Source organism: Macaca thibetana, chromosome 17, assembly GCF_024542745.1.
Source record: "Macaca thibetana thibetana isolate TM-01 chromosome 17, ASM2454274v1, whole genome shotgun sequence".
Classification (NCBI taxonomy): Eukaryota; Metazoa; Chordata; class Mammalia; order Primates; family Cercopithecidae; genus Macaca; species Macaca thibetana.
This window is the reverse complement of record NC_065594.1, coordinates 85384097-85408276: the sequence shown is the minus strand read 5'-3', so window position 1 is coordinate 85408276 and position 24180 is coordinate 85384097. Positions and strand designations below refer to the sequence as shown.

The following is a 24180-nucleotide window of genomic DNA, read 5'->3' as shown; positions in this document are numbered from 1 at the left end:
TGAAGTAATCTTACAAAAACTCTGCTAGGATATTATATGTATGAGAAGACTCTAAGAACACAAGCCCATGAACTGAAGCTAATGAATTATCTATGGATTTCAGTTCAGATTTCCTAGGTTTACTTGAGAAGATGAATATATTCAGAGAAATAAATGCCATTGCTATTTTTTTGTCTGCTAGCAAATGGCATTATCAATAGATTTGACTTTATAAGATGTACACATTGCTTTACCTAGGGTAGTTGAGGAAATATTAATCATCAGAAATAATGTAAATTCCAGTCATGTATTTATGAAATATATTGATGTTGCCAGTCTCTACTTATTATAATGTGCTATGAAGTCTAGACAGAGTAATCACACATTCTTTGTAAAGGCATGGATTGCAAAAATCATTGAATTTGCTGTAATGCTAATCCCTGGGTCTCATTCATTAATTTTTTACAGTTGATTTTACATTCCTATGAAGAAAAAATAATTAATAACACTTTTCCACCCTTCTAATTTAACTAGAATCTTGCATTTAGAAAACCAAGTAACATTTAATTTGACCATTGAGCTATGTTTTCATTTGCCCATTTCTCAATTCCAATTTTAAATGCAAATGTTAACAATTTCAAATATTTCCTCTTTAAGAACATCTCATAGTGATGCAGCTTGTGTCACTATAAAAACATCAATTTCCAAAATTCTCATTCATTGCAGATCTTCATCTAGTTGCTGACTAAAAACAGTATCTCTAACCCCGAAGTTTTATTGTCCATTAGCTTAAGTCCAACCTGATTTTTTAAAATGTAAAAGCCATTACTAAAAATATTAAACCTATAGAAAAACAGAGTTAACACGGGACAAATCTAAGAGGGCTGACTGACAGAGAATGAGGAATCTATTAAATCTTCAAAGATCTAGTGTTCTGCAGCCCCCAACCTCCTTTGCTCCAGGCAATCCCAAATATCCAGCATTAATCATGCATTCGTTCCTCTTGCCCCAGCTTCCTCTCCCATACCTCCTAAAATGCAGCGTAACATTTATCGCCATCCCTGGAACTGATTTGGTGCACACTACCACTCAACAGAAGAGTTTATATTTAAATTATGGACTCTCCAATAGTTTAAACATGTTTATTTTCCTCTTGCCTTGCTCTTGGTCTTGTCCACAGGAAATTTATTTTTGCCGGACAGCCATCCGTTTATAAAAAGGTGCTTTGTACAAACTTAACTTTATCTTCTTTGCTGATGGTCTCATTTTCTTTGCGGTCTATTTGTCAGTACTGATATTTTTCTGTGTGATAAGAAGGTTATCTACCAAATGGCAGTAGACTTACTGCCAGTAGTGGCAGCTGTTCAATTTTATACGATCTTCTGAATCATAACTTTCCTAGGGAAAAGACACAGTGTATGTGCATTAAATGTGATTATTTTAAAATTTGCTTATTCACATATACAATCAGAAATATAGCTTTCCATCTTTGGGGCAGAAGAATAACTCTCCATAAAAAGAGTCCTTGCATTTTTCTGATGACGTTCACTCCAGGCAGCCTAACAGCTTTCAATTCTGTCTCCACCACTTCTCTAGCATTTGACTTTGGGCAGGATACTCAATTTCTATGTCTTCACTTTGCTCATCCCCAAAGTGAAGATATAAATATTACCATCTTTGGTAGTATTGTTTGCAGGATTGAGTGAGTTAATATGTGTGAAGCTCTCAGTTGGTGCCTGGCAGGTAGAAGGCACTCCGTGAGCGTTGGCCATTCTTATTATTGCAGGAATAACTTTGTCTCAATGGCAATCAAAACATCATCTTGGGTTTTGTCTGTGTGACTGATGGACTGATGTTTTCATCACATCAACCATTATTTAGGGTAGCATAATCTCAGTTGTTGAGAGATGTTATTAAGGAAGTTCAGTAACATTCAAGAAAGTCTCAGCAACACTATTCAATAATATTGCAGAACCATATCACCTTTTGCAGTCAATTTAAATAACCAGGAAACTGTAAACAACCACACTTTTTCCAGAGTTGCTTTCCTGATGGGGCATGCAGAACAGTACAATTGGTACAATGTACGTTAGGTGTGGGCTCTTCTCAATGTTAAGTGTAAATATAAATATAGGAATGTGAAAACTGTAAAGGCTATTTTAACTGTATGTGTGTGTGTTATGAAGGTATTCTGGCAAAAATTGAAAACATTTCTCTTATTCCATCAGATGCAGAAACAAAGGAAGCAGTTCTAAAAGTAGTATGGGCTGCATCATGTTTTGAGATATAGAAGTCCGACAGGTACCTAGTAACATGTTAAGGCCAGGAACAGGGGAGCTGTTAATGACTCCTCTCTTTCCCTCCACCACGTCACCCAGCTGTGCTCCTACTTACTGCCCATTCAGCCCTGTTGGCTGCAGACTCTAAGTGTCTCTTAAATCTGTCCCCATTGGTTATTCTCAACCATCTTGAGCTTGGAGGACTGCAGTAGTCTCCTCAATGGTGTCCAAATTCGATCTTCTCACCTAAAACCATAACCAGAGAAATCTTTTAAAATCTGTATTTGGGGCATGGTCCTTAGAGACTTAAGCCTTAAACGGCTTCGTATTGCCTACCCAATGAAGTCTCCAATCTTCAGCTTGACTGTGGGGCCCTGAGTAACTGAGCCGTGCCTCCTGGACAGCGTGAGTCCCTCTTTGCTCTGCTCACTCAGTCGCGTTGGTCTTCCTGTCCTGGAGTGTGGCTCACTCTCCACACCATCAACTGTTCAATTGCTGCCTGCCCTTCAAATCTCAGCATCAACACCGTCCTTTGATACAGGCCTTTTCTTGCTGCACTGGCACCTCCTCCATAAACACCTGCCATTTCTAATCACACAAACCTGTGCTTCACTTTTTGAAGTGTTCACCCTATGTGGGATACTTGTTGACATTTTCTCCATTTGAATATGAGCTCCACAGGGGCAGGCGCCACATTTGTCTTGCGGCAGATGTTAGCCTCTGATTGGGCAGAATATCTGACATATAATTTTCAATGCTCGTTCAATATATCAATAAATTTAGGGAATGCCTAGATAATTTCTTAATACCCAATTACTATATTTTGAGATGAACTGGTTTAAATTTGGATCTGAATAATGCCAGACCTACTTAATTAAATGAAATTTTAAATAATTCAATGAAGGTATTTGACCATGAAATGGAAATATAATGGAGTTGTTAAAAATATCATCACCATAGTTAGAATGCTGTGTTCAAATACTGCCTGTGCAACTTAGATGTGTCCCCAGGCTGATTATTGACCTCTAGTTCCTCTACTTCCTTAGCTGTCACATTCTTGTGAGAATTAAATACACGAAAATATCTAAAGCATTTACAAGCATAATAAGCCTAATAGTTCAACACATTCATCTAAAAGGAAAAGTCTCTTCTCTTCTTCCATCAATTGGATGCCTGTCTTTCATATTTTCAAGCTAAAACATTAGATAATATAAAATTATAAAATTGCACAAAGGAAAAACTCTGAAAAATTTTTCCATGACCTTTCCTTTGACCAAATATCCAGATTGGTCTGGTCTGGACAATTTAGATGTTTGGAGTCTATGACAACATAGCACACATGCACTCCTCCTGGTCAGATGGATGGAACAAATCAACCTTGGTATCATCATCCAGAGTATTTGCTCATCCCAGGTTTTCTCCTTTCACTCACTGAGCTGAGTATAGACAGTCTTTCAGACACCTTCAGATTGTCCATGCCAGGAAATTTCCTACCCGCACAGCAGTGGGTGGCCCACTGAAGGGAGAAACCCAGCCTTCTGTCAGGATTCTTGATAAGCTGCCATTATGTGAGCACAGGGTTTTCCTTTTGTCCTGACAAAAATGTCTGTATACATCAAATAGGATAATTTCCTATTCTACCACCTTAAGAATTCAAAATAATCTTTCGTGGAAAAGCATCAGGAGCTTAACAGAAATCACACTGAGTTACTGTTTCTGGTTTTTCTAAATAACAAAGCCTTATTAGGTTCCTAAGTATGATTCAACAATTAAATCAAATGAAATTACTAATTTCCACCCCCGTCTTTCACTCACCCCAGACTGCTTTATAGAGGATGTAATCCATTGCGAGCTACTAAAGGAAGGACGCGTCTTCCAAAGTATATTCACTCTTAAAAAATGATCAGGTTGATTTGGATAAATATCTTTGAAGTCTTTATATTTTAAAGAAGTTTTATTTAAAGTACAAGATTATAATTGGTCCTATCTGTCAAACTGAAAAAAGATCTTTTTGCCATCAATAATCCACTTTAGATATATAGTGATGCAAAAATATTTCATTTTTTAAATTGATTGCATATTAGCACATTTTGGCCAATGAGTTATTTTTCTTTTTATTTCCAAAGATGCAATAAGGTAAGAGAAAAAAGCTTTTAAACAGGCTTTTAAACAGCCAGAAATGACATGATTTATTTGCATGAATTGCACATATGGCTGAAGTTCTTCCTGTGTCATATTTTCAATACATTAAAATACTTTCTACATTATGATGTTTTATAAAATTATTCTCAGCAACTCTGGGGAATATAGCTATTATATCCTTAGGAAGATGAAATGATCCTCATTCTTCTGGGAGTTTAGTGTTATTAAAGAGGTTTATAAGCAGTAGATATGGAAGTTAAATTTATTTTCCTTAGTTTTCTTTTGTGTTTGTAATTAAGCATCATAAAAATGCACAAAAGAGCAGACACAGAAAGTAATAAATGTAATAATATTGTATAACTTCACTGTACTTCAAATGTATATTGACCCATTTTGCCTTCAGAGTAAATGAACTTGGGAAATCATTTTATATATATATATTAGATCCATATATGTAATATATTTTATATATATATATTAGATCCATAAATATATATGTACTTTTAGGACTGCTATATCAGAGGCAAATGAAGGGTTTGCTATTTCCCTGAATTTCCACTACACACATTTTAAAAGCAAAGTGGGTTTACTAGTGGTGACATTTTAAAACAGGAACATTTGGATGATTTGAAGTGAACTAATTCTGAGACTCAGTCATTACCATGGCAACACCAGGGTTCAGAAGTCTTCACATGGAGGCAATCATTGGGTACTCTCACGTAAAACACAGATGATTTAGTCCTGCTTTTGTCAGAAAGGTTAAATGGATTCTTTTAATAAACTGGAAAAATGTGCCAATACGTCCAATATCCATGAAAGTAGATAGCACTAACGGTTCATCAAGCCTAAGTCTTCCCACCAAAAGGGTTCGACTTCCTTCAAAACGTGTGGGAGAGTCATTTCCCCCCATTTCTGAGATGGTATGTTGTTAGCCTTCCAAAAAGCGAAGGACACTAATTGATTCCTTTATTCAATTTTACAAATCATTCCTTGTGTATAACTTTTGCTAACAAAGTGAAATAAATTTCCTGCCTATCCATCCAAAATATTTCTGTATCACAAAGGTTAAGGAAGGGATAAGCATAAATGTTCCACTCTCCCCCTTGGTGGAGGAGGGTGAAGTGAGAAAAACAAAACAAAACAGAGCAGAGACTAAGATGCTTTGAGAAGGCTCTCACGACATTTTCTTGACGGAGGGTCATCACAGACAATGCCTTGTCCACTTATTTATTTGGACACTTAAGGAGAATAAAATAAACTCTTGGTATCTTTCCCTGTTTTTAGGGTTAATTAGATTTTCTGTAACAACATACAAATATATGCAAGTCACAGTCATCAAAGGTGACACCCGTTGGTGGTGGCGGGATGGAACAGACTTTAAGTATAAAGCTGTGTGTAGACTGCTCTTGACCATGTAGTATTTCCAGAAGACCTTATCAAGTAAGAGGCTTTGCATAATTCTGTAACTGTGTGTTTAGAGCTTCCCGAGGAACAGCCACAGATTGAGAGGCTCTGGGACATGAGCACAGCCATAGCTTCCAGTCTTTTGTATGTGTGTTATCTACAGGGTGGTCTTTATTCCAAGTGAATCATTTCCATCCTGTATACCAGTACATGTGCTGAGCACACTTTCATAGACCAAAAATAGAAGTGATGATTAACAAAATTCCTCCATAGGATTTACAGAGGATTGGGAAGAGAATTAGAAAGGAGATTGAGTTCACCCCATGTGCATTTGAGAGGGTTCAAGACTTGCCTTCCTCCAATTTACAGACATCCACTGAGAAACCACTGAGCACAAGTACAAGGCAGTTGCAGAAAAATCAGATAATGTCTGAATCCCCATATAGTAGGAAGGATGGTCATGCCATTTATGTATAGGCAAATAGTTCATTTTCAATATAAGAAGTGTTTAAAACAAAGTCTTCTAGGACCAAACAATACTATGAGTTTTGGGAGTCAGGGAAGAAAAAATACTTTTTGTTTATTGACCTCTCTTAATGTAGTGAAACACAACTATCAAATCTTAACAAGAAACGGAACACGGCCTTGTTACTATTTTTTCCACATCATGATATGGTTTCTGTGAGCCGGGAGCCCACGGATTCCTTATGGGGGCTAATCAGGTGTCAGCTGGGCTGTGTTCTCAGCTCTGCAAGAATCCACTTTCAATCTCATTCAGGTTTGGGGCAGAATCAGCTTGCAGCTGCATGACTCAGAGCCTCAGCTGTTGCTGTTTGTTGACGAGATACGGGCCTTGGCGTGGGGATGCTCCCAACATGGCTGCTCACGTCATGAGGCCAGCGAGGAGGGTCTCTCTTCCGCCTACCAAGATGGAGCGGTACACAGTACAACGCAAAGCCTCATCACTGGAGCGACTTCCCTGAAGAAGGAGGAAGTCAGCGGTCACGCTTGCGTCCAAGAGGAAAGCACGTAAGCACGAGGGCCCCCAGGCTTCTATTCACCACACGATCTACGATCCCATTTTACAGAAACAGTGTCTGAAATGGTGGCTTGCCAGAATTCCCATGGTGGAAGACAAACCCATCTTTAAACACTGGCTCTGGGTCTCTCTCGACCACTGCTCCTCCAGTGCAGGGCGTAGAAGACAACCTTGAGTCATGACTCATGGAAAATGGTTAATGTCCTCCCAGATTCCTGAACAATTAATTCTTCACTTTCCACAGTTCTTCCAAATATAGATTATTGGTGCTGCACTAGCAGTGTCCTGGAAACACTCAGCTTTTCAGTTCAGCTTTCTTTTTCCTGTAATGAACTTGGTTATATACGGCTAAGTTTTAGATAGAATTTTCAGTTCAGCTTTCTTTTTCTTGTACTGAACTTGTTTATATAGTGCTAAATTTTATATAGAATTAAAGCCAAAAAACTGGAACTCCTCATAGCTAAGACCAAAGGATATTAGTGTAAAGAGAGTGGAAATGGAATTGACCAAGTGGTATAAATTTTTTCAAATTTTGGCTTCCAACATCCTAATTTTATTTTAAATGGAATTGTTGGCATATTCCCAGTGTATCAAATAAGTAAAAGTGATTTCTGATTCATTCATTCACTTAACATATTCATTGAGGGACAGTTCTGACAGGCACATCTAGGAAGCTAAGCTTGGACGTGATAAGGTTGCTGGCCCTCAAGATGTTTCTGTTCTACTGGGGAGATAGGTAATAGCCAGCATATAATGTGATTGTGTGTGTATGTGTGTGTGTATGTGTGTATGTGTGTGTGACTTTAGGAAGTAGAAGTTGTCAGAAGAAAAATAAAACAAGATAAGTAGATAGAGAGTTCCCTGACGGAAGGTAACCCTCTAATTAAAAAGCCAACTAAAGACGTTCCTCTTAAAAAATAGCATTTGAACAGAGAGCTGGATGAAGTAGTGACAGAATGAGCTGCGTGTTGTTCTGGGGCAGGTATATTTCAATAGAGGCAAATGCAGGCATTATCACCATGAAAGAGCAGACTGAAGTGCAACAGTAGGTATAGACAACTCTTTTAAAGTGTGTTGTGAAATTGTAGGAGAGGGTTTATAATCAGGGAAGGTTTTGTTGATGTTATAGTTCTTACGATGAAAGGTATTACAACATATTTATGAGGATATAAAAATCATACCAAAGAGAAATAATACTTGATGAATTAGTGGAGTAAGTCAAAATGTCAAATGCAAAGGCCTTGAATAGGCACAAGAAGATGAAAGCCATTTCTCATACAGTATTGGATAGGAAGATAGGTTCAGACACAAGGAGCTTGGCAGCCTTGATGGAAGGTAATTCCCTAGATTTCTCCTGAATGCTTCCACTTTCTCAGTCAAATGAGAACCTAAGCCATCAGCTGAGAGTGAGAGAAAGAAAAGATGATAGAGACTGGAGAAGAGAGACAGAGTTGAGAAATTTATTGTTTGTTAGTGAGAGAAAGACCAAATTAAAGGTAAGATTGCTGGACAGAGCCAAAGGTGCACTTCTATTTGTCCAACCAGAAATCTCAAAGGTAATTTGTCAGAATGATTGAGTATTTTCTTGTAGCCATATTTACCTGCTCTGGTCTAGCCAAGGTGGTGTTTGGCCAAGCTCATCCACTAGAGAGAGAGAAGGGTCAAGGCAACTGTGAGTATAGCCATAGGTGAGATTAGTGTGGGAAGGGGCCACTGGCAGAGGTGGGGGCACTACGAACGAGGGAAGGACAGGGAGTGAGAAATGCTGAAGGCCTTGAAGAATCGTGGAAGAGGCATCTAGGACGAGTTGCAGAGGCCAGTGGGGAGCCTTCTCATCTGGTCTCTCCCCTTTCCTGGGCTGTCCACTCTGAATGGCCCTATGCACAACACCTGTGACTCTCGATAGGGAAGAGGCTATTGTCAGTATCTATTTTAACTGGGTGATAATAGTAGTAAAATAGTTGATAACAGGGTGTCTTGTCGCCAGTGAATTAAAAAAAATGATAGAACCATCAGAAATCTGTTTTAAAAACAACAGGTAGAAACAGAAAAAATGTGCTTGTATCACAGGAATACCACACTCACCCTCAATGCCCGTTTTCTATCATACCAAACACATACTAGAGACCACCTGTCCAAGGCAGCATAGACCAGTTACACTTTAGCAGAAACCTGAGGTCATTTTACACATTGAATCAAACCCTGTTACCGTTGTGATGTACAAGACACACACGCAAATGCCAAACTACAGAGGCGAAAGAAGAGGTGAAATCTCAAAATCTGAGGATTTGACTGAAGAACTAGCTAGCCTTGAGAATAAACCTTTGAGTAAATGGAATGTTGATACATAACATATGAGTCTGAAATTCAAGCGAACAGGTGGGGATGGAAACATACATTTCAGAATGTAAATATGAAAGTCATTGAAAGCTACAAGGCAGAATGGAATTAGCATTAGAATGAGTGCAGGCAGAAACAAGAAGAGGCTCAAGAACTGAGCCTTTGGTGGCCCCATGTTATAAGGATAAAGACAAAAAGAGGGAAATAAACTGAGAGGGATCAGCCAGAAAGTATGAGGACAATCCAGGAAAGCTGGTGTCTTGAGTAGCAAGTGAAAAATGTATTGGAAGGAGAAAGAAATGGGGTTGGTATTCTATTCTTCTTCCTCGTTGCTACCTCCAGACCATTCATCTTCCATAAAAACTTGCATCTATGTACAATACTTCTACAGCACAGAAAGATGAGACATGGATGTGGATTTCGATTTTAGGTGTTAGAAATGTAGGGGTTGTTGAGTGCATTCATAGTAATAGATTTGATCCCAGAGTAGAGGTTGATTTTATTAGAATAAATCTAAGAGAAGAGTTGCAGGGAAAAAAACAAGTACAAGTAACTATTTCTTGGGAAGTATTCTGTTTGAGAATGCGGGAGGACATCAGCTGGAGAAGGATGTGGGTTAACATTATTTTTTCAAGATGAAAGAAACAAGAGCATGTTTATACACTGAAGGGAATGACTTATTAGTGAAGAAAAATGTGTGAATGCAGAGGAAAATGGGAAACTTAATTGAATGATATTCGTAAGTGGTTGAATAAGACAGTCTAATGCACTTTACGGGCTGGGCCCCAGGGAGGAGCATGGCCGAGCCACCCACAGCAAAAGAAGAGAAGACGGAATGCACAGACCCATATTCAGTCTGCTGAGGGAGCCTGTAGGAATTTTCTGGAACTGGCTTCTATTTTCTATCTAAATCAAAAATCAAGAAACCAGTTTGGTGTGAGAATGGAGGAGGAGGTGTTGGAAGTTTGAGGAGAGGAAAGGTGTGAAAGAGAAATGTAAAAGAGGAGAGTGAACAGGAAATATGTTATGAGTGTAGTTGCCAGGAGGTATTAGGAGCCCTTTTGGGGTTAGTGATCATGAACTTAAAGTTGGACCTGCCAGCATGGATGTGCGTATTTCTCCAGCCCTGATTAGTTCCATAAAAGGTTGTACAAATGTAGGTATGGAAGAGGCAGAAAGTTGGTTATACTCAGCCCGTAATGTATTTTTTTTCCAAGCAACCATGATGAAGCGAGGGGAGGATATACATTTGGGGTATACACCAGGTAGTAACTGTGCCTAGGGGCCATGGAAATTATTCTGCATGAAGGGAAAAGTGAATTGGCAAAAGAGAGAGTAAAGGTATGGTAGGATTAAAGGTCTGTGGGTTCCTGTAAGGTCAAAGGGTTCTAGAGGGAGTAAACTAGGAAGATGGTGTTTGGAGACAAGGATACCTGGTCCTTGGTCATGACCACAACTAGGAAATGACCGTGGGAGCCGTGGCTGAGTTGAGTGAGGACAAGCTTATGAAAGGAGGGGATTCCCAGGAACCGAGAGGCCCAGCTGTTGAAAGGATCACCTACGCAAGAATTCAGATTACTAAGAATAATAGCAACACAGAATGGGATCTGATAGCTGGTAAATGAACAGCAACAAGGAGCAGGAGGAAGAAGATGTGTGATATTCACAGCAGGATTTTCATGGAGGAGACAGTGTCAGAAAGCGGGAATGAGAAGTAGGGAATCATGCACCTTCTCTCTAGGTTTAGTAGAAACGTGTGAAACAGAAGCAGCCCCACCATGGAAGCAGACATCCAGCTTCCTTCCTTTGCCAAGTGCTCCATTTCCTCTACAACCCCCCATCCAAGTTCCTAAGAAATGAAATGTGATTGTCCAAACATTTGTTTTGAATCTTGTCATGTCAGCTTGTAATGAATGACTCCCCTGTCATGCTGTCACCCACAGTTCCATGGTCTGGAGTTGGGAGTAGGAGCTAGGAGTGGCTGGGGGTTGTGATTTGGTTATGATTTGGTTTGGCCATCTATGACCCCGTAGAGACTGCTGGCTTGTTAATTAATGTGAAATTCTTTTCAGAAAAAAAAAATCCTGCAGTTAGGAAGTTATGTTGCATGTAAAAACGTGAAAAATATTCTACATTTTTTTTTTGATAAAATATATTACAATTCTGTTTTTCTACCCAATTAGTATCTGGCCACCATGAAAGTATCTTGCTCAGAAACAATCCAGTGAAAGGCAACGTGTGAAACAAGAGTTCTGCAGTCTTTCCTCCTTCCTTTGTCCTCCTGATGGGACTTTTTGCATGCACAATGTTTATTTTGGCTAATCTTCAGTGGTAGCCTGTTAAGGCTGTGCCTCCAATGCTTCCAAACACTCAGATTGTTTATGGAGCATAAGAGCGATCACAATTAACTTGATTTGTATCTTTCTTAAATAGGGAACCGTACTTAGCTAGAGACCAAGTAACTAAAACCAAATGTGATTGGAGTAATGTGTTTACAGCACACTTTTAGCAAAAAGAGATATTTACTACTTTCTAACTCAACACACACAGGCACACACACAAATGTTCACACTGTGTGCACATCCTACCACACATACACATAAAAGATTTAAGTGCTAAAAACAAAACAAATCAAAACAGTTATTTAATTACATAACTTTAAGTCTACTGTACGATACAATGAATCTTGAAGTCCAGAATGTAAGTTTAGGTACTTAATTCTCAAAAAAAGTATAATTACTAAATTTTAGTCGTTTAAGTAGGAAAAAGAACAAATTGAAGCAAATAAATAAAGATGAAAACAGAATGCTGAGCTGTATTAAGTCATAGTACGTTAAACATTCTGTTTCTTTAACAATACTATGTTTCAATGCAAGATGTTGCACAAAGGCTGTCATAGGAGCTAAACTGTGATGCGTTTTAATGAAGATATTGCATGGAATGCTAGCTGACTTCCTCTTCATATATTTGAAATTCTTTGCGGAATTACAACTTGTAATCGGAAGCAGAACACCTCTTCTGGTCTACACTTGTAGAAAAAACTGAATATTTATTCAGTATTTCTTTACAGACAAATGAAGTATATAATTGGAAAGTCAAGAGTTTGTATATATGGTGCGGATGGGAATGTAGAGCTGATACACAGAAGCCAAATAGGTGCGCAGCTCTGATCCTCACTTAATATATTCTTCTCTCCCTACGGGGTGCATTGACTGGGAGCCTCAGGCACTCCTCCAGCAGTAAGTGAACTAGGATGCCACATCTGTTCTTTGTGCTCACCTAACATATCCTTTGCTTCTTTTAGTTGTAGTTCAGTAGTAAACCTAAGTAAATGCAACCTTGAACCAAGATCAAATTGTCATTTCCCCCAACCATCCAGCCTAGATAAGCCATGTGTTTGTTTCCTGACGTCACTTGTAAAGCAAATGAAATACATATGCAGAGCTTTTGCTTACTGTACTAGTGGAGTTTGAACATTGTACAAGCAAGTGCCTGCCAACTGCTTTAGGTGTTGCTGAAAAGTATAAAAGTGGCCTGAGAAGTGTGAAAAAGGGCACTTTCTGTAATGACCTTGAACAGTAACATTCTGTTGAATAAGTTTGGGAAATAAGCATCAAGGCTCTTTCTTTTTGTGGAAGACAACAATTCGATCTTACTTTTCTACTTATTCTCCTGCAAATGAAATTGGTGACATAAACACGTGAATCACTTAGCACTATTCATTTACATTTGTCATGGTGGGTTTAGCTCATGGAATCTCATTAGCTTTTCTCCCCATCTGCCATTGGGCATTTTTCCTCTGCTGATATGTAACAACAATCTTTTAAATGTAGTTGGTTTGTAAACATGGGATTTTTGTCTTGTGTTTATGCTGCTTTCATGTTAGACCATAAGAAATAATAACTAGAATTGTTATATAGAATAAGCAATAATAGGCCAGGCACGGTGGCTCACACCTGTAATCCCAGCACTTTGGGAGGCCGTGGTGGGTGGATCACGAGGTCAGGAGATTGAGACCATCCTGGCTAACATGGTGAAACCCTGTCTCTACTAAAAATACAAAAAATTAGCTGGGCATGGTGGCAGGTACCTGTAGTCCCAGTTACTCAGGAGGCTGAGGCAGTAGAATGGCGTGAACCAGGGAGGCGGAGCTTGCGGCCCAAAACAATCATTATGATAACATTCTGTGTTTTATCAAATTAGATAGAGATATGGAAGGTGTATAAAATATCTAAATCAACTTCTAGAAATAAAAACAACGTTCATTCTGATGAGAAATTTACAGGATGGGATTAATAGAAAATTAGCCACTGCAGGAAAAAAAAAAAAAAAGTGAACTTGAAGACAAAGCAATAGAAACAATTCAAAATAAAACTAAGAAAAAACATTTAAAAAGTGAAAAACATCAATGAATTGTAAATCATCTTCAAGTGGTCTTATATGTACCACTGGAGCTCCTGAAGAAGATGAAAAATGGGGGTGCAGGAAAATAATTTGAAAAAAATAATGGTCAAACATTTTCCAAACTTGACAAAAGCAATAAACCTGCAGACTCAAGAAGTCAAGAACCTCAAACATAAAAAAGATACACTATAATCAGTTTGCTAAAAATATAATGAAGAGAAAATCTTAAATGAAACCAGAGAAGAGAGACCTATTACATTAAAAAAAGAGCGAAAAATAAGAATGACAGAGAGTAGATTTATCATTAGAATCAACGCAAGTCAAAAGAGACCTCTTTAGTGTACTGGAAGAAAAACACCTGTCAAATGAGAATTCCATATCCTGCAATATGTGTCTTTCAAAACTAGAAGTGAAATAAAGCCTTCTTCAGAGATACAAAGCCCCAAACCTGATAGAATTTATCACCAGCAGACCCACACTGCCAGAAGTATTAGAAGAATTCTTTCAGGTAGAAGAAAAATGAAATCATTGGAAGCCTGGACCTACACAAACATATTGAGAACACTAGAAATGACAAACACAATGAGATCAGCACAAAGTTTTGGAGGAGAGGAAAGGAAGCCCACTACTTTGAGTTTTAGTATTATAGTTAACATAATATTACTTGAAATTAGGCTGTTATAAGTTAAATATGCATATTATAAACTCTAAATCAACCAACTGAAATCATATAACAAAGTGTTATATTTATTAAGCCAAAAAATGAGAAAATATATAATTATAAAAATGTCTTTCTTCACCTTTTCCTCTTTTTTGCTTTTTTTTAAAGTTTTACAACTAATATTGGTAGTGTTTTACAACTAATCTAAAAGAAAGCAAAAAAAGGAGGAAAAGGTGAAAAAAGGAACACACATAAGACAAATAGAAACCAGAGTCAGGTAACAGAGCTAAACAGAAGCACATGTATAATGCCGCCATATGAAAATAGTCTAAAGAAAAGTCTCCAATCAAAAGGAAAAGATTATAATACTAAATTAAAAAAAAAACAAACCCAAATACACCTTGTTTACAAGATATGCCCTTTTACATTTTTAATTGATATATCCTAGTTGTAAATATTTGGGGGTAACTGGGGTATTCTGATATATGTATGCAATGTGTAATGATCAAATCAGGATAATTGATATCTATCACCTCAAATATTTATATTTGTTCTATGTTGGGAACATTACAATTTTTCTCTTCTAGCTATTTTGAAATATACAATAAATTATTTTTAACTATAATTTTTCTACTGTACTATCAAATACTAACATTTATTCTTTTTATCTAAATGTCATTTTGTACAAGCCAACTTCTTTTTATTCCTTTTCCTCACTTCCCATTCTATTAATACCTTCTGATTACCACCATTCTAGTCTCTACCTCCATGAGATCCACTTTTTTTTGCTCTCACATATGAGTAAGAGCATGTAATATTTGTCTTTCTGTGCCTGGCTTATTTGACTCAACATAATAACCTCTAGATATAAAAAAAGAATCAAATTCCACCACTTGCAGCAACATGGAAGGAACTGGATTTATATTTGTATGTGTGTGTATATATATATGAGTAATAAAAATAAAGATGTGGAAAATATACCAAATTTTACATTAACGTTAATAAAAATAAATCTGAATTGGCATATTAACTTAAAAACAGTAGATTTCAGAGGAAAAAATATGATCATCTTTTTTTTTTTGAGGCGGAGTCTGGCTCTGTCGTGCAGGCTGGAGTGTGGTGGCGCCATCTCAGCTCACTGCAAGCTCCGCCTCCCGGGTTCCCGCCATTCTCCTGCCTCAGCCTCCCAGGTAGCTGGGACTACAGGCGCCACCACCACGCCTGGCTAATTTTTTTGTATTTTTAGTAGAGACGGGGTTTCACCGTGTTAGCCAGGATGGTCTTGATCTCCTGACCTCGTGATCCACCCGCCTCGGCCTCCCAAAGTGCTGGCATTACAGGGGTGAGCCACTGCGCCCGGCTTGATCACCTATTTTTAAAAGTTTGTTTCATAATGATAAAATGACTGAATTCATCAAAAGGACATAACATTTAAAATTCTTACGCACCTAACAGAGCGTCAAAATACTTTAAGTTGTGAATGACATCAGCATTATGACAGACTAAGAAGCTACAGGTCCTTTTTCCCCCAAAATGACACTGAGTTAGCAGCATTATGTGGACTGGAATACCTCTGTGAGAACTCTAGAGACCATTTGACAGGCTATAAAATCCAGGCCATTGTAAAATGCAGAGAAGATTCCAGTAAAAAAAAGTAGAAAATAATGTGATGTTTGACACTGTTCACGTCCCTTCCCTCCCACAGCATAGCATGTTACAACTAGGAGACATCCTCTCACACTGGCGTTTCTCTGTCAGGGACTAAACAAATGAATGTTTCATATATCCAACATTCTGGCTTGTCTACAACGGCTTGAGGACTTCATTTCTATCGAGCTTGAATTGGAGCATTGATGGAATGGTTGGCAGAATTTAGAAACTCTTGAAAGTAGGCAAGCAGTAAATTGGAGCTTCCATTCTGCTGCCAGACATTGGGGAATGGGGGTGCAAATGATCAGGAAAGATTTGAGAAGTCCTAGACCTCCATCCAGTCTTAGGGAGGAAGTCTTTCCCTGAATGAAACCAGTGTGCAAAGACTAAAAGAGAGTTTTTTTCCCCCAAATGTCCAAATTCCAAAAAAGAATTACACAGCATACATAAAAACAGGAAACATATCCCATAAATATATACACCTACTTGGAAACTATAAATTTAAATTTTAAAAAAATTAACAAAGAAACAGGAAAACATGGTTTGATGAAAGAAATTAATAATACTCCAGAAACCATTTAGGAAAAGCCCACAGTTAAAAATCATTCTCAGTGGTAAAATTCTGAAATATTTTTCTTTGCAACCAGAAATAAGATAAGGATACTGCTCTTGCCACTTCCATTCAACATAATATTAGAAATCCTATCCAGAGCAATTAAGCAAAATCAATAAATAAAGGGAACCTAAATTAGAAAGGAAGAAAGAACATTATCTTTGTTCACAAATATCATGATCTTATAATATAGAAACTTATTAAAGTTTTACACCCACATACAAACCTGTTAGAATTAATAAGAGAATTCAACATAGCTGCAGTATACAAAAATTAACAAACAAAAATTAGTTATGTTTCTTTACAGTAACAATGAACATTCTAAAAGAGAAATTAAGAGAAAAATTACATTTATGTTAGCATCAAAAAGAATAAAAAACATAGAAATAAATCTACCCATGGAGGTGAAAGACTATATAGTGAAAACTACAAAGCAGTTCTGAAACACAGTGACAAAGGTACAAATAAATGGAAAGACATTCCGTGTTCATGAATTAGAAGACTTAATAATATTGGTAAGATGTCCATATCACCCAAAGAACTTTATGAACTCAATGCAATCCCTATAGAAATCTCAGTGGCTTTTATTTCCTTGCAGAAAAAGAAAAATGCATCCAGAAATTCATATGGAAGCTCAGGGACCCTGAATAGTCAAACAATTTTGAGTATGGAGGAATTCAAAAGAATCACATCTCCTTATTTCAATGCCTATTACTTAGCTACAGTAATTAAAGTAGTGTGTTACTGGCACAAAGACAAACAAATAAAGCAATGGAAAAGATGAGAGAGCCTAGGAATATACCTTCACTTATATAATTAAATTATATTTGATAAAATTGCCAAGACTACTGCATGTGGAAAGGGTAGTGTCTTCAACAAGTGATGCTGGAAAACTAGATATTCACATGGAAAAGAGTGAAGTTGGAACTTTATCTTTCACCATACACCAAGTTAAGCTCAAAGTGGATTAAAGGCCTAAGTATAAGACCTAAATCTATAAAATTTCTAGATGAAAATATAAGGGAAAACCTTCATGACGTTGGACTTGGCAATAATTTCATGTCTATGACACTAAAGTACATATGACAAAAATTAAAAATAAACAAATGGGATGACATCAAACTGAAAGCTTTTGTAATTAAAGGACTCAATAAACAGAATGAAAAGACAGTCTACGGAATGGGGGAAAATATTTGCAAGTCATATATTTGATGAAAAGTTAATGTCTGGAATATATAAAGAAATACAATGCAACAACAGAAAATAATAAAAACTAGTTACAAATTGCCAAAGAACTTGAATAGACATTGCTACAAAGATGATATATTAATAGCCAGCAAACATATAAAAAGTACTCAACATCACTAATCACTGAGAAAAGTAAATCAACAAGATATCAACAAGATATCACGACATGCCCATTAGGATGGCTACTATGTAAAACAACATCAACAACAAAACAACCAACCAACCACAACAAAAATCACAGAAAATGAATCTTGGTGAGGATGTGGAGAAATTGGAATTCTCTTGCACTCCTGGCAGAATTGTGTAATGATGCAATCATCATGAAAAAACAGCATGGAGTTTCCTTAAATAATTAAAAAGAGAACTAGCATATGATCCAGCGATCTCATCTTTGGGTACTTATCCAAAATGATTGAGAACAGGGACCTGAAGAGATATTTTTACATTCATGTTCTTAGCAGCACTATTTGAAATAGCCAAGATGTGTAATAACCACAAAGTCTGTGATGGATACATAAAGCAGAATATCATTCAGCCTTAAAAAGGACAAAAATCCTTTGCTACAACATTGAGAAACCATCGAGACATTATGTAAAGTGAAATATGCTAGTCACAAGATGACAAATATTGTATGATCCAATGTACATAGTATTAAAAAAGTCCAAGTTATAGAAACAGAATGTGGAATGGTGGTTACCAGAGGCTGTAGGCAGAGTAGGAGGAGGAGCTGCTTAGTAGGTATATACTGAAATTTGCAAGATGAAAATGTATGGAGATGTGTCTCACCACAATGAGAATATACTTAACATTACTTAACTGTACACTTGGAAAATGGTTAAGATGGTAAATTTTATGTGTTTTATGCCACAATAAAGAAATAGAAATATATTAAATAAAAACTGATAGAACTGAAAAAAAGAACTAGACAATTCTTCAAATATGTGCTGATATTTTAACATTCAGCCTTATTAACTGATGAAAGAAATAGAAAGTTACTAAGAATATAGAAGACTTGAACAACTGTATCAATCAAGTTAATCTACTTGACACCAAGAATATTCCTTGTAACAACATAAGATTTCACATTATTCTCAAGTTCACATGTAACATTTACCAAAATAGACCATATTATGGACAATAAAACAGGTCTTAATTTATTTAACATGATTCATACCATATAAGATATGTTCTGTGGTGAAAGTAAAATTAAGTAAGAAATAAATAACAGAAAGATATATGGAGATTCCTGAATTATTTGGGTATTACATAACATACTTAAAAACAGTCCATGTGTCAAATAACAAAGCAAAATATGGAAATATTAAAATATATGAACTGAATGAAAATAAAAATGCATCATGTCAAAATAAGTAGGATACCACTGAAGCAGTGCTTAGCTGAATGTATAGTACTAAACATCTATATTAGAAAAAGGGCTCCAAATTATTCACTTCACTTTCCAACTTAAGAAACTAGAAAAGAATCACCAAATTAATCACAAAATATATAGAATAAATAAAACAGTAAAAATCCGATAGTAATCAACAACATAAAAATACAAACAATAGAGAAATTCAAAAAAGTAAAGATAAATCTTTGAGTCAATCAATAATTAATAAATCTCTAGCCAGAATTATGTGAAAAAAGGCACCAAATTTCCAAAGAATGGAAATGGCATTACTAAAGATCCATAGATACTAGGTAATAAAAAAGAAGGTTGCAAACAACTGTATGCCACGAAATATGACAACTTCAAAAAATGAACACATTTACTGAGAAAATACAATAGTCACTCAAGAAGAGTTAGATTACTTGAAGTACTCTACACTGTAATTAAAAACCTGCCCCCACCAAAATTTCAGACCCAGATGGTTTCGCTGATGAATTATATCAAATATTTATGGAAAAATGCCAACTCTACCCAAGTTTTCCCAGAAAATTTAAAAGGGGGAATCACGTCCCAACACATTTTGTGGCCTGGATTTACTCTGATATCATAACCAGACAATTATATTCATAGAAAACAAAGCGTAGACTAATATTCATCATGAGCAAAAATGCAGAAGTTCTAACAGAATTATAACAAATCAAATTAAACAATATACAAAAATAATGACATATAAAAAGTAGGAGATATTCTAAGAATTAAGGTTTGGTTTTATGTTTGAAAATTAATCTGAAATTACACACATTTATAAACTGAATTTCCTGATAAGTGTTCTTAGAAGAGTTAAGATAGACACATCTCAATCTGAAAAATGGCATGAGAAATGCCTAGAGCTAACATCAAACTTAATAGCGAAAGATTGAAACTTTTTTCACTAAGGTGAGGAGCAAAACAGATTCAACTCTCACCAGTTTTATTTAACATTTTACTGGAATTTTTAGTCAATGAAATCAGGAAAGAAAAAGAAAAAAAATCAAGATTGGAAAGGAAGAAATACTACTATATGTACTCATTAAAACTCTAGGCTGTCTTTTTTGGAAATTAGTGAACTGTTTCCAAAATAAATACAGAAATGCAAAGCATCTAAAGTAGAATATGTTCAATAAAAAAGACAAAGTTGTAGACCTAACATTAGTAGATTTGAAGACTTATCATATGATGACAAATATGAGACCAAGAGAATAAATAGATATTCCAGAAGTAGATCTATACACTTATGGACAATTAATTTTTGACAAAGTTTTACAGAAGATTAAATGGAAAAAGGATAGCCTTTAAATAAATGGTGCTCGACTAATTGGATGTCCATATGTAAATAATGCATCTCTAATTCATACCATGCCTTATATAAAATATGAACTCAAATAAGATTTAAGAGTTAAGTCTAAAATTACAAAAATTCTAGAAAAAAGAAACAAATTATTTGTGACTTTAGATAAGACTCAGATAAATAATAGAATAAATTGATATGTTGTAATTCATCTAATTCATCAAAATTGAACTGCCCTTCCAAAGGTACCATTAATGTAAAGACAAGCCACAGACTGGGAAAAACTATTCATCAAGCTATATGTGTAACGTCTAATAAAGAACTTGCATTCAAAATATTTTTTAAAATATTCTCAAAACTTAAAATAACAAACAACCCTATTAAAAGATGGGTAACTGATTTGAATAGACACTTCATCAAAGAAGACGTGGATAGCAATAGGCACATTAAAAGATGTTCAATGTACTTAGTTTTTAGAAAAAGTCCAAATGAAGTGCACAATATGACAGCACTATACACCTATTTGAATCAATTTCAAGACACTGTCCACACTAAATTTGGTCAAGAATCCTGAGAGAACTGAAATTTTCACACTACCGGTGAGAAGATAAAGCCATGGAGTTACTTCAGAAAATAGTTTGATGGTTGCTTAACATTTTAAATACATACCTACTGTAGGATTTATTGATTCCCATTCTAGGTGTTTCCCCACCGGAAATGAAAGCATATGTCCATGCAAATATTTGTACATACAAATTCATACCAGTTTTATTTGTAACACTGCAAATTAGGAAACAATGCAAATGTTCATTAACAGATGATTGAATATAAAAACTGTAGCACACCCATGCGATGAAATACTACCAAGCAGCAAAAATGAAGGAAGTATTGATACACTCAACAATGTGAATGAATCTCAAAAAAAAATCTTTCTGAATGAAATAAGTCAAACAACAACAACAACAAAAGGTACACTGTATAGTTCCTTTTACACAAAATTCTAGGAAATATAAGGTAATAGATAAGGCCAGAAAGTAGGTCAGTGGTTGCTTTGGGAAGGGGTAGCCAGTATCAGTTTTAAGGGGTGACCATATGCCAAAACCTATTCAGTGGTACATTTTATACATGTAAAATTTATTTTGTATCCATTTTTTCTTAATATAGCAGTTAACAAAATGATAATTTTAACTACATTTATAACAATATTTTGGTCTGGGCTTCATGAACGATTACCTGAATGATGGCTCAAAAATCTCCTTTTGACATGTGATCAGATGAAAGAAGATAGTAAATGCTGCAACATGTGTGCCAGTGGAGAATTTGTAATTCTTTCCACATAATGTAACTTAAAGTTTACCAAGAGACTATCTGGTTTAATGTAATAACCAAATGATCTTTTAAAGACATTCATACTCTCACTCATTCTTTTGCACTCATCAAATATTTAATTAGAGGCATGCTCTCTGAAAAGTGTATGTATATCATGTTCTAAAAAATCAGATGCAAATTTTGTCTTTATGCTCTCATAGAAAAGATGTTACACAAAGTATGTACAAACAACGAAGTCATTTTAAATCCTTAAAATACATAACAGAGAGCTTGATACACAGGATATACTCAACAACAATACCACATCGTAAACAAGAGTGATCAAAGGATAGATCCAGTATCATGGGGCGTTTAGAGAAGGAAGATCTGTGTGTCTGTGTGTGTGTGTGTGTGTGTGTGTGTGTGTGTGTGCGCGTGTGGGCAGAAAGGGTATGTTTGAGGGGAAGTACTGAGTGTCTAGAAAGCTTCCTGAATTGGATGACTTTGAGAACCAATTAAATACTGCCCTACAGCACAGGAATACAGGTAATATGAAGATGAAGCTGGGTAAATGGATCAGAAGAAGAAAAACAGATTTAGGTCTGAATTTTATATTTTTCCTTTTTTTAAAAAAAATTGATTTCACCTTCCTCTTCATTGTAATCTTCATTAGTAGAACAGAAAATAAATTGAAAATAAATAATTAAAATGACAGTTCTATGGCATACATCAAAAAATGGAGGTTTATATATTAATTGTATATGAGAAGATAGCTACCTGCTCTTAAAAAATAAGAAAAAAGTATACAGCCATCACATAAAAAGTTTCCCATACCAGGTTTTTTCATAGCTTGCACAGCTTCTTCCTTTCATCACTGGACTCATCTTTCCACCGTCCTGACCCCAGTTTAGGATACAGTGCATTCCGTGCGGTTTCTAGCCATAAACTCTAGAGTATAGAAAAAGATTCACATTACTCTGGGTATTTGGTTCAGGAGTTTACCTTGGGTTTTAGGTTGGATTTTTTTACTCGCAAATGTTTATAAACCTGCTACTCCATGCAACGCATTGTTCTAGCACTAGATGAGAAATGCCAAAGACTGAAAACACTTTCACCATCAATGGAGACTGCAATAGACAAATACAGATGATGGAGATAACACACCTACAATGTCGAAGAGGAAAAAAGTACTGAGTAAAGAGCAGGCTTACTTCAAGGTTTTGCTTGCACCTTGTGGAGGTTCTAATTCCTTTTGCATCTCGTAGAGGTGTTTACTAGCTTCCATATGCGTATATTACCACACCATGAAGTAGTGTCTATATACTTGAGAGATGATTCTTCATGCTTCTATTTCTTAGGACTCTTTTTTAAAGGTTTAATGTTTGAAAATGTTAGTAGGTGTTATATGACTGCATATGTTAAGTGAATCTCCCTTGCGTAGTTGAATGGTGTGGGAGTGCACTGTTAAACCATCTGGTTGGTCCAGTTGAAAAATCCCTCGTACTTGATGAGATGGGGATGTAGGCTGAGGAGCTGGCCTGGTTGAAGAGCTGTGGGAACACCCTCCTCCTTCCTTCCTTATTTCTTCTGAGGTGGAAATGTGATGCTCCAAAACACATTTCCTCTCTTTTCAGTTCCTTCTGTCCTTTTCTTAAGCTTAATAGTTTTGTGTTCTGGAAACTATTTCATTGGTTTTTGATTTTATAGTCCTCTCTTTAGTCAAATGTACACAGCCAAGGGTACTGAGGAGTAAACCAAAGTAGAACAATGTTACACTCCTTTCAAATTCATTCACACTTTCACCAGAGTGATGTTTCACAGGTTTTAATATTATCAGGTGACTTTCCTATGTAAAAGCACCTAGTCACTCTCCATGACAAAGTCCAGCTCTTTGGCATAGCTTGTCCGTATCCTTACCTCGCTACCTTTCCAGGCGTCTTTCCCATAGCCTTCTTTGTAGAATTCACTGCAGCCATACTGCTTTCCTAACGGCCTAACTGCCTTCCTTCTGCCTGCCCAAAAGTGTACCAGGCTCACTCATGCCTTTGCTCCCTCGGATGCCTCCCTAGATCACGTTTTTACCTCCCTTGTTAATCTGGTTCCCCCACCCTCCTACTTCAAGACTTGTCCTTCTAGGTCAGCAAATCTGGAGAGCTTCTGCTCTTGCTCTAGGGTGAGCCAAGTGCCTCTTTGCTCCCTTTGCCCAGTGTACACACTCCTAAAGCAATGCATGATATTATGTTACTCTGTTAAATCACAGGTTATATCTTGGCATCTGTGCCTGGCACATAACAGGCACTCAGTAAGTATTTATAGGACTGAAGTGAAATAAATAGTGTTTTAGGTAATCAAGTACAAAGCAGAGGTTTAAGAGACTAAATAGCTCATTGTGATCA

At 36.4% G+C, this 24180-nt stretch overlaps 1 long non-coding RNA gene across 1 annotated transcript; it reads right to left on the bottom strand.

Moving 5' to 3' along the window:
- Positions 1–1107: 1107 nt before the first annotated feature.
- Positions 1108–23798, bottom strand: LOC126940292 (uncharacterized). The gene is made up of 4 exons (XR_007720694.1): positions 23710–23798; positions 22996–23526; positions 2374–2504; positions 1108–1377 (listed from the first exon to the last, which is right to left on the bottom strand). It is a non-coding gene; the product is annotated as an uncharacterized LOC126940292 (long non-coding RNA).
- Positions 23799–24180: the final 382 nt, after the last annotated feature.